Below are 12331 nucleotides of genomic sequence, written 5' to 3'. Positions count from 1 at the left end.
CCATTCAAAGGCAAACATATTATGAATTTGGATGCATTGAGATCCAGAAAAGTGCATCTTTCAGATTTAGGAATGTAAACCAGCTTGCATCCCCTGGAACTTGGTAAGTATTGGGGACAATGAGGTGTATGGAGACAACTGCATTTCTTAATGCTCTAAGGGTTCTGACAAATCTGTACTTGCCATTAGCCTTTTTATCTGGTAACATGAGAGTATTGTAAGGAGACTCTCATTGCCTTAATAACTCATATGGCAAGAATTTGGCAATAAGGGGTTGAATTTCCCCTCATGCTTCTTGCCTTAAAATGTATTGTCTCTTCTGAGGTCGAGGAGAACTAGGCTGAAGTTGGATTTGAATGGGTGAGGTGTTTAGTGCGTTTCCCAGAGCCTGTGTGGACCAAACCTCAAGATTTACTTGAGACAACACCTCAGGTGGTAATTGTGACAGCTCATTCTTAACTTCTTTCTTCCCCTGAGGGGTCAGGAACAAAAGTAACAGTTTATATGCTTTATGATCTGTGAAGGTGACAATGACTTGGTCCCCTGAGTCAATAAACCTCTCCCCAGTAAGAGGTCAGGCAATCAGACAGTACTAAAAAGGCAGGCGAGAAACCTAGAGGCTCTGGAGGACAACTTAGAAGATACAAGAAGGAGTGTTTTGGGGCTTGTCCATAATGAGAAGACAGGAGCCCATTGTATTAAATCAGGATAGAGTAATCTGCTCCCACACATAATACGAAGTTAATACTCCTACTTGCTACTTCAAGAGTCATCTGAGGCTCCTCCATCTCTCAATAGCTAGTAGTCCAATGGAAGCGGAGATAGGAAATATCAGGCCCTGCCACTTTTGAGTCTGCTGGGCTCTGATGATGGCTCCTTTGCAAGCACAGTGCATTCCTTCGGCAGTGGCTGACCTTCCTACAGAAGACACATTGATTTATATCCAAGGTGCAGTGGCCCATAGGTACAGACTGGGACTTTCACCTTCTCACTTCCTCTGCGAGGGCCAGGGGTTAAGGGGCTGCCTCTGAAGTGGTGGAGAGCACAAGGCTGCAGCTAGAAGCTGGGCGTCTTGGAAGATTTGCTTTATTTTTTGTTTTCTTTGCCCAATTCCTGTGATGGAAAACTGCACAATCCAAGTCTAAAATCTGATCCATGGGAGTCTGGAAGCCTACGGCTGCTTTTGGCAGCTTCCTGCAGATATCAGAAGGAGACCGCGCTATAAATTAAACTCCTGGCAATGCCTGTCCCTTTTTGGAGTCAGGGTCAGTGTTAGTGTATTCCCTCAAGGTCTAAATTATCCACCTTTGTAATAAGGCAAGTTTTCATCTTTTCCCTGAGTAATTTTCCAGACTTTATAAAAACTAAAAAGCTGTATCACACTTTTTTATTATTCCTTCACAGAGTCAAACGATCATAATTTTTTCTCTATATATCCCACTTTCTTCCTAATTCATTTGTTTTTTCTAGATTCTAGTTCTTTTGGGTCCTAGTAAGGCACTGCTGTGCCTCCTACTTGATAGGTGTCAGGCCCCTGGTTGCAGGCTGCCACCCTATTAGCATGTGCTCTAGCCACTCCCATAATGCACTGCTTTTCTACCATGCAGCAGATAAAGATAAATATATGCAAATCCTTCCTGGTCAGATCATACTTCAAGGTTAGCCTTTTAAATTTGTCTATGAATTTTCCCAGAACCTCTGAAAACTGTTTTAGTTTTTCCTTGCATATGGCTACTTCAGATATAGAAAAGTGTACATATACCTATATATTGTGGGGAAAAGAAAGATAGATCAGACTGTTACTGTGTCTATGTAGAAATAAGTAGACATAAGACACTCCATTTTGTTCTGTACTAAGAAAAATTCTTCTGCCTTGAGATGCTGTTATTCTGCAAACTTAGCCCCAACCCTGTGCTCACAGAAACATGTGCTGTGTCGACTCAAGGTTTAATGGATTTAAGGATATGCAGGGTGTGCTTTGTTAAACAAATGCTTGAAGGCAACATGCTTGTTAAAAGTCATCACCACTCACTATTCTCAAGTACCCAGGGACAAAAAACACTGCGGAAGACCACAGGGACCACTGCCTAGGAAAGCCAGGTATTGTCCAATGTTTCCCCCCATGTGTTAGTCTGAAATATGGCCTCATGGGAAGGGAACGACCTGACCATCCTCCAGCTCGACACCTGTAAATGGTCCGTGCTGAGGAGGATTAGTAAAAGAGGAAAGCCTCTTTGCAGTTGAGATAAGACAAAACCATCTGTCTCCTGCTCGTCCCTGGTCAATAGAATGTCTCAGTGTAAAACCCAGTTGTATATTCCATCTACTGAGATAGGAGAAAGCTGCCTTAGGGCTGGAGGTGATACTGGAGGCAATACTGCTCTTTAAGGAATTGAGATATTTATGTATATGCACATCAAAAGCACAGCACTTTTTTCTTTACCTTGTTTATGATGCAGAGACATTTGTTCACATGTTTTCCTGCTGGCCCTCTCTCCACTGTTACCCTATTGTCCTGCCACATCCCCCTCTCTGAGAAATGCCTGATAATGATCTATAAATACTAAGGAAACTCAGAGACTAGTGCCGGCGCGGGTCCTCCGTATGCTGAGCACTGGTCTCCTGGACCCACTTCTTCTCTGTACTTTGTCTCCGTGTCTCTTTTCACAAGTCTCTCGTTCCACCTGATGAGAAACGCCCACAGGTGTGGAGAGACAGGCCACTCCTTCAACATAGTGTCCCTATTATCATTTGTCACTTCCCAGAGAGGGCAAACATTCAACTTTGCCAGCTGATAAGAGGCCGCACTGCATGTTGTTCTGGTGAAGCTCGGGTGTTTCGAGAGTGGGGTATGTACGTAAGACAGAACTCAAAGGGCAGGGAGAAGATGATGACTGGACACTAGATAACCCTGGAAAACTAGAAGAAATTAATAACATGTTGCACACCTCACTAGAATTGGAAGGAGTCTGACTGTGTTCTTATGGGGTTCTTGGACTGGCAGGGGGAGTTCAGCCCCAGCTAAGAAAAGCCTAATATTAAGAGTAACTTGCATTAAAAGGGTAATCAATTATGTGCCATCCCTATTTTGTCTTTTCCTCCATCAAACATATAGAAGCCCATTTTAATTTTTATCCTGACCAAGCATCAGAGAAGCCTGTATATAATGTATTTCCTCCCTCTTAGTTTCTCTTCTATAAAACCAATGAGCTGCAAAATAGGAGTTAGATAAAACAGGGGAAATGGGAAGGCTGCAACTTGTATATTGTAATGAATTAGTCCACTTTTCTTTTTTTTATATTCTTTAAGTTTTAGGGTACATGTGCACAATGTGCAGGTTAGTTACATACGTATACATGTGCCATGCTGGTGTGCTGCACCTGTATTCCACTCCGCTCCACTCCAATCCATTCCATTCCACTCCTTTCTATCAACAGGACCTCCCTCTGTCACACAGGCTGCAGTGCAGTGGCACAATCTCAGAACAAATTTCTCTATTCCATTCCATTCCATTCCGTTCCTTTCCATTCTCTTCCTTTCTGTTCCATTCCACTCCACTCCTCTCCACTGTATTCCATTACAGCCGTTTCCATTCCACTCCATTCCACTCCTCTCCACTCCACTGCACACCACTCCACTCCATTCCACTCCATCCCATTCCATTCCACTCCATTCCACTGCACTCCACTCCAACCCACTCCACTCCAGTTCATTCCATTCCATTCCATCCCATTCCATTCCTCTCAATTCCGCTCCACTCCACTTCACTCCACTCCACTCCAGTCCACTTCTTTCCATTCCATTCCATTCCATCCGATTCCATTACTCTCCATTCCACTCCACTCCATTTCACTCCACTCCACTCCAGTCCACTCCTTTCCATTCCATTCCATTTCATTTCATTTCATTTCATTCCATTCCATTCCATTCCATTCCACTGCATTCCATACCATTGCTTTCTTTCGAGAGTGTCTCGCTCTGTCACACAGCCTGTAGTGCAGTGGCACAATCTCAGCTCCCATTACATTATTCCAATCCTTTCTATTTCATTCCATTCAATTCCATTCCATTCCACTGCATTCCATTCCATTGCATTCGATTTCATTCCATTCCTTTCAATTACATTCCTTACCATTCCATTGCATTCCATTCCACTCTACTCTGCTTCACTCCACTAAACTCCATTCCATTCAATTCCATTCCACACTACTCCATTCCACTCCACTCCACTCCATACGATTCCAATCCATTCCATTCCATTTCATTTCATTGCATTGCTCTCCATTCCATTCCACTCCACACCATTTCATTCCACTCCACCCCAATCCATTCCACTCCACTCCACTACATTCCAGTCCACTCCACTTCATTCCATTCCATTCCACCCCACTCCATTCTACTCCACTCCACTCCATTCCCCTCCATCCATTTCCATTCCGCTCCGTTCCACTACAGTCCACTTCACCCCACTCCACTCCACTCCATTTCACTCCACTCCACTCCAGTCTACTCCATTCCATTCAATTAAATTCCATTCCATTCCACTGAATTCCATTCCATTCCTTTCTTTCGAGAGTAGCTCACTCTGTCACCAGCCTAGAGTGCAGTGGCACAATCTCAGCTTGCATTCCATTCCATTCCATTCTGTTCTGTTCCATTGTTTTCTGATCTTTTCTGCTTCGCACCACTCTGCTCCCCTCCCATCCACTCAATTCTATTCCATTCCATTTCATTTCATTTCATTTCATTCCATTCCATTCCACTCAATTCCATTCTGCTCCACTCCATTCCATTCCATTCCATTCTATTCCATTCCATTCCACTCCTTTCTTTCAAAAGGATCTCCCTCTGTCACACAGGATGTAGCACAGTGGCACAATGTCAGCACACATTTCACCATTCCATTCCATTCCTTTCAGTTATTTTCCCTTCCGTTCTGTGCCGTTCCACTCTGTTCCACTCCAATCCACTCCACTCCACTACAATTCGTTACATCCGATTCCATTCCACTGCATTACGCTCCTCTCCACTCCACTGCACTGCACTCCACCCCATTCCACTCGATCCCATTTCATTCCACTAAATTCCACAGCACTACACTCCACCCCATTCCACTCCACTTCTTTCCATTCTATTCCATCCCATTCCATTCCTATCCGTTCAACAACACTGCACTGCACTCCACAGCAGTCCACTCCATTCCATTCCGTTCAATTCCATTTCACTGCATCCCATTCCAATACTTTCTTTCGAGAGAATCTGACTCTGTCACCCAGCCTGTGGCACAGTGGCATAATCTGAGCACACATTTCATTATGCCATTCCTTTCCATTCAATTCCATTCCATTCCAATCCATTCAATTTCATTCAATTCAATTCAATTCCATTCCATTCTACTGCATTCCATTCTATTCCTTTCTTTCCAGAGTATCTCAATCTGTCACCCAGCCTGAATTGCAGTGGCACAATCTCAGCTCACATTCCATTCCATTCCATTCCATTTTGTTCCATTCTGTTTTGCTCCGCGCCTCTCCACTCCACTCCAAACCACTCCCCTCCATTCTATTCCATTCCATTCCATTCCATTCCATTAAACTCAATTCCACTCCGTTCCACTCCAATTCATTCCATTCCATTCCATTCCATTCCAGTCCTTTCTTTTGAAAGGATTTCCATCTGTCAAACAGGCTGCAGCGCAGTGGCACAATCTCAGCACACATTTCTCCATAAAGTTCTGTTCCACTCCGTCTGTTCTGTTCTGATGCATTCCATTCCGTTCTGTTCCACTCCGTTCCACTCCACTCCACTCCACTCCACTACTTTCCATTACATCCTATTCCATTCCACTCCATTCCACTCCCCTCCACTCCACTGCATGCCACTCCATTCCACTCCATCCCATTCCATACCACTCCATTCAACTGCACTCCACTCCATCCCACTCCACTCCACTTAATTCCGTTCCATTCGATCTCATTCCACTCCTCTCCATTCCACTACACTCCACTTCACGCCAAACCACTCCAATCCACAAAATTCCGTTTCATTTCATTCCATTCCATTCCATTCCACTGCATTCCGCTCCATTGCTTTCTTTCGTTAGTATCTCAAACTGTCACCCAACCTGGAGCACAATGGCACAATCTCAGCTCACATTTCATTATGCCATTCCATTCCATTCCGTTCCGTTCTGTTCCAATCCATTGCATTCCATTCCTTTCCGTTCCATTCCACTGCATTCCAATACACACAATTCCTTTCCATTGCATTTCATTCTATTCCTTTCTTTTGAAAGTTTCTCACTCTGTCACCCAGCATGGAGCACAGTGGCACAATCTCAGCTCACATTTCATTATGCCATTCCATTCCATTCCGTTCCGTTCTGTTCCAATCCATTGCATTCCATTCCTTTCCGTTCCATTCCACTGCATTCCAATACACACAATTCCTTTCCATTGCATTTCATTCTATTCCTTTCTTTTGAAAGTTTCTCACTCTGTCACCCAGCATGGAGCACAGTGGCACAATCTCAGCTCACCTTTCTTTATGCCATTCCATTCCACTACATTCCTTTCCATTCCATTCCACTGCATTTCTTTCCATTCCATTCCATTCCATTCCATTCCATTCCACTACATTACATTACATTCCCTTCTTTCGACAGTATCTCACTCTGTCACCCAGCCTGCAGTGCAGTGGCACAATCTCAGCTCACATTCCACTCCGTTCTGTTCCATTCCTAACCGTTACATTCTGTTCTGTTCCATTCCTAACCGTTACATTCCGTTCTGTTCTGTTCCGCTCCACTCCACTCCAATCTGCTCCATTCCATTCCATTCCATCCCACTCCACTAAGTTGCATTATATCACATTCCATTCCACTCCATTCCACTCCAATGCACTACACCCCACTCCACTCCAATCCACTTCACTGGATTCAACTCCATTCCCTCCATTCCATTCTGCCCCATTACATTCAACTCCATTCCACCCTACTCCATTCCATTCCACTCCACTCCACTCCACTCCATTCCACTCCACTCCATTCTATTCCATTCCATTCCATTCCACTCCACTACATTCCACTCCACTCTACTCAACTCCACTCTAATCCACTCCATTCCATTCCATTCCACTCCACTCGATTCCATTCCATTCCATTCCACTCCATTCCATGCCACTCTATTCCATTCCACTCCACTGCACTCCACTCCAATCTACTCCACTCCGTTATACTCCACTCCATTCCATTTCATTTCATTCCATTCAATACCAGTCCTCTGCACTCCACTCCAATCAATTACATTCCACTTCAGTGCACTCCACTCCACTCCACTACTTTCCACTCCACGCCATTCCATTCCACTCAACTCCCCTCCAATCCACCACACTCAATTCACCTCCAGTCCACTCCATTCCACTCCATTCCATTCCATACCACTTCACTCCAGTCCACTCCACTCCATTCTACTCCCTTCTATTCCATTCCATTCCATTCCATTTAATTCCATTCCTTTCTATTTCAATCCACTCCACTCGACTCCACTCTGATCTACTCCATTCCCCTCCACTCCACTCCATTCCATTCCACTCCACTCCTCTCCATTCCAATTCATTCCATTCTATTCCATTCCACTCCACTCCACTCCATTACAATCCACACCATTCCACTCCACTCCTTTGCATTCCACTCCACTCCACATCACTCCACTACAGTCCTTTCCATTTCACTCTATTCAACTTCACTCCACTCCATTCCACTACGCTCCAATCCATTCCATTTCTTTCCACTCCTATCCACTCCACTTTATTCCATTCCACTCCACAGCTCTCCATTCCACTCCACTCCACTCCATTCCACTTCTCTCCACTCCTCTCCACTCCAATCCACTCCATTCCTCTCCATTCCATTCCACTCCTCTCCACTCCATTCCACTCTGTTCCATTCAATTCCTTTCCAATCCACTACATTCCATTAAATTCTTTTCTTTCCGTAGGATCTCACTTTGTCACAAAGGCTGGAGTACAGTGGCTAAATCTCAGCTCACATTTCTTTTCACATTTCCATTGCATTCCATTCCATCCCTTTCCATGCCATTCTATTTCACTCCACTTCACTCCACTCCACTCCATTCCATTCCACTCCATCGCAATCCATTCGAGTCCCCTCCATTCCACGTGATTCCATTCCATTCCTTTCCACTCCACTCCCGTCCACTCTATTCCATTCCACTCCATTCCACTTAACTCCATTCCACTCCAATCCACTCCATTCCATTCCAATCCATTCCACTCCACTCCCCTCCATTCCACTCCACTCCATTCCACTCCACTCCATTCTATTTCATTCCACTGTACTCCACTCCACTCTACTCCACTCCACTCTGTTCCATTCCATTTCATTCCATTCCACTCCATTCCATTCCACTCCACTCCTTTCCAGTAAATTCCATTCCATTCCACTCCACTCCACTCAACTCCATTCTATTCCATTCCTTTCCACTCCAGTCCATTCCATTCTGCTCCACTCCATTCCATTTGATTCCATTCCACTCCAATCCAGTCCATTCTCCTCCACTCCAGTCCACTGTACCCCACTACATTGTACTGCATACCACTCCTTTCCTTTCCATTCCATTCCATTCCATTCAATTCCATTCCACTCCACTGCATTCCATTCCGTTCCACTCCACTACATTCCATTCCTTTCCATTCCTTTCCATGTCACTTCATTCCTTTCCATTTCACATCATTACGCACCACTCCACTCCACTTCATTCCACTCCACTGCACTCCACTCCATTCGACTCCATTCCACTCAACTCCATTCAACTCCAATCCTCTCCACTCCACTCCACTGAATTTCATTCCACTCCATTCCACTCCATTACATTCCATTCCACTCCAATCCACTGCGCTCCAGTCCACTCCACCGTATTCTATTCCACTCCATTACATTCACCTCCATTCTACTCCACTTAACTACGTTCCACTCCACTTCATTCCATTCCTTTCCATTCCATTCCACTCCACTCCATTCCATTCCACTCCATTCCACTACTCTCCATTCCATTCCACTCCACTCCACTTCGTTCCATTAGACCACTCCGCCCAACTCCATTCCACTCCACTGCATTCCATTCCACTCCACTCCTTTCCACTACATTCCGTTACACTCCATTCCACCCCACTTCATTCCCTTCCACTGAATTGATTCCATTCCATTCCCCTCTACTGCACTCCATTCTGCTCCACTCCACTCTAATAAACTCCATTCCATTTCATTCCACTCTACTCCTTTCCATTCCATTCCATTCCACTCCATTCCACTCCACTCCATTCCACTCCATTCCACTCCATTCCAGAAAACTCCATTCCATCCCACTCCACTCCACTCCACACCATTCCATATCAATCCATTGCACTTCACTCCACTCCATTCCACTCCATTCCATTCCATTCGATTCCATTCCATTCTACTCCACTCCACTCAATTCCACTCCATTCCAACTCACTCCCTTCCATCTCATCCCAATTCTTGCCACTCCATTCCGTTCAATCCCGTTCCCCTCCACTCCACTCCATTTCCTCCATTCCAATCCATTCCATTCCATTCCACTCCACTCCATTCCAATCCATTACACTCCATTCCATTCCATACAATTCCATTCCACTCCGTTCCTTTCCACTCCAATACTTTCCAGTTCACTGCACTCCATTTCACTCCACTCCACTCTTCTCCCCTCCACTGAAGTACATTCCATTCCTTTCCAGTGCATTCCATTCCAGTCCATTCCACTGCACTCCACTCCACTCCCGTCCATTCCACTGCATTCAATTCCACTCCATTCCATTCCACTCAATTCCACTCTATTCCAATCCATTCCACTCCACTCCTCTCCATTACATTCCACTGAACTCTACTCCACTCCTCTCCATTCCACTCCACTCCACTTACATTCCACTCCACTTCATTCCATTCCATTCCATTACACTCCACATCACTCCATTCCATTCGACCCCGATCCATTCTACTCGATTGCACTCCACTCCACTCAACTCTACTCTACTCCACTCAACTCCATTGCATTCCACTCCACTCCATTCCATTCCACTCCACTACATTCCATTTCATTCCATTAAACTGCACTCCACTCCACTCCATTTCAATCCATTCCATTCCATTCCAATCCACTACATTCCATTCCATTCCATTCGACTCCACTCCCCTCCATTCCACTACACTCAATTCCCCTCCACACCATTCTATTCCATTCCACTAAACTGCACTCAATTCCACCACAGTCCACTCCATTCCACTCCACTCTACTCCATTCCATTCCATTCCACTCCATTCCATTCAACTCTACCCTTTTCCACCCCACTCCACTCCATTCCACTCCACTCCACTCTACTCAACTCAACTCCATTCCACTCCGTTCCATTCCACTCCATTCTATTCCACTCAATTCCATTCCTCTGCATTCCAATGCACTCACGTCCATTCAACTCTATTCCACTGTATTCCATTCCACTCCATTCCATTCCACTCAATTCCACTCCACTTCATTCCATTTCACTCCACTCCATTCCATTCCATTACACTCCACTCCACTACATTCCACTCCACTCCACTCCACGCCATTGTACTTCACTCAACTCCTTTCCATTCCATTCCATTCAACTACATTCCACTCCACTGCAATTCATTCCACTCCACTCCATTCCATTCCATTCCATTCCATTGCATTCCATTCCACTCCATTCCATTCCATTCCACTCGATTTCATTCAATGCCACTCCATTCCTGTCCACTCCACACCACTCCACTCCACTCCATTTAACTCCATTGCACTCCATTCCGTTCGACTGCATGGCACTCCACTCCATTCCATTACATTTCTCCCCATTCCACTCCAGTACAATGCATTTCATTCCTCTAGACAACACTCAATTCCACTCCATTCCATTCCACTCCAATCCACTCCATTCCATTCCATTCCATTCCATTCCACTCCACTCCATTCCTACCCATTCCACTCCATTCCACTCCACTCCCTCCATTCCATTCCATTCCACTCCTTTCCACTAGACTCCATTCCAATAACCTCCACTCTACTCCATTCCATGCCATCTAATTCCATTACAATCCATTCCATTTGAATCCACTCCATTAAATTCCATTCCATTCCATTCCATTGCACACCAGTCCACACCATTCCTGTCCATTCCCCTCCATTACCCTCCACTACACTCCATTCCATTCCTCTCCATTACACTCCACTCCACTCCATTGCACTCCATTCCACTCCATTCCATTCCACTCCACAGCCTTCAAGTCTGCTCCATTCCATTCTACTCCACTCCACTCTACTCTACTGAACTCCATTCCAGTCCATTCTGCTCCACTACACTCCATTGTATTCCACTCCTCTCCATTCCACTCCATTCCTCTGCATTCCGCTTCATTCCATTCCACTCCATTTCACTCTTCTCTAATCCATTCCATTCCATTCCACTCTCCGCCACTAAATTCCACTCCTCTCCTGTCCATTCCATTCCACTCCATTCCATTCCATTCCACTAAACTCGGTTGCACTCCATTCCATTCCAGTCCACTCCTTTCCAGTCCATTCCATTAAACTCCATTCATATCCATCTTCATCAGTCCACTCCACCCCACTTCATTTCATTCTATTCCATTCCACTCCAGTCCATATCTCTCCATTCCTCTCCATTCCACTCCAATCCACCCCATTCCATTACAAGGTATTCCTTTCCACTCCATTCCATTCCACTCCATTCCAGTCCACTCCACTCCATTCCACTCCACTCCACTCAACTCCTTTCCATTCCACTCCACTCCATTCCATTCCACTCCAATCCATTCCACTCTACTCCATTCCAGTCCACACCACTCGATTCCACTCTGCTCCACTCCATTCCACTCCTCTCCACTCTATTTCAATCCATTCCATTCCATTCCCTTCCCTTCCACTCCATTCGAAGCCATTCCACTCCAATCCATTCCACTCCATTCCATTCAATTCTGCTCCATTCCACTCCACATTATTCCACTCCACGCCATTTCCTTCCATCCCATTCCACTCCATTCCTTTCCATTCCACTACATTCCACTACATTACACTGCTCTCCACTCCATTCCATTCCATTCCATTCCACTCCGCTCCATTTCCCTCCATTCCATTCTAATCCACTCCATTCCATTCCATTCCACTCCACTCCACTCCACTCCACTCTATTCCACTGCACTCCACTCCATCACATTCTATTCCTTTCCACCCTATTTCATTACACTCCACTCCATTCC

This window comes from Pongo pygmaeus, chromosome 12, assembly GCF_028885625.2.
Source record: "Pongo pygmaeus isolate AG05252 chromosome 12, NHGRI_mPonPyg2-v2.0_pri, whole genome shotgun sequence".
In the NCBI taxonomy this organism is placed as follows: domain Eukaryota; kingdom Metazoa; phylum Chordata; class Mammalia; order Primates; family Hominidae; genus Pongo; species Pongo pygmaeus.
This window is presented reverse-complemented; position numbering follows the sequence as displayed.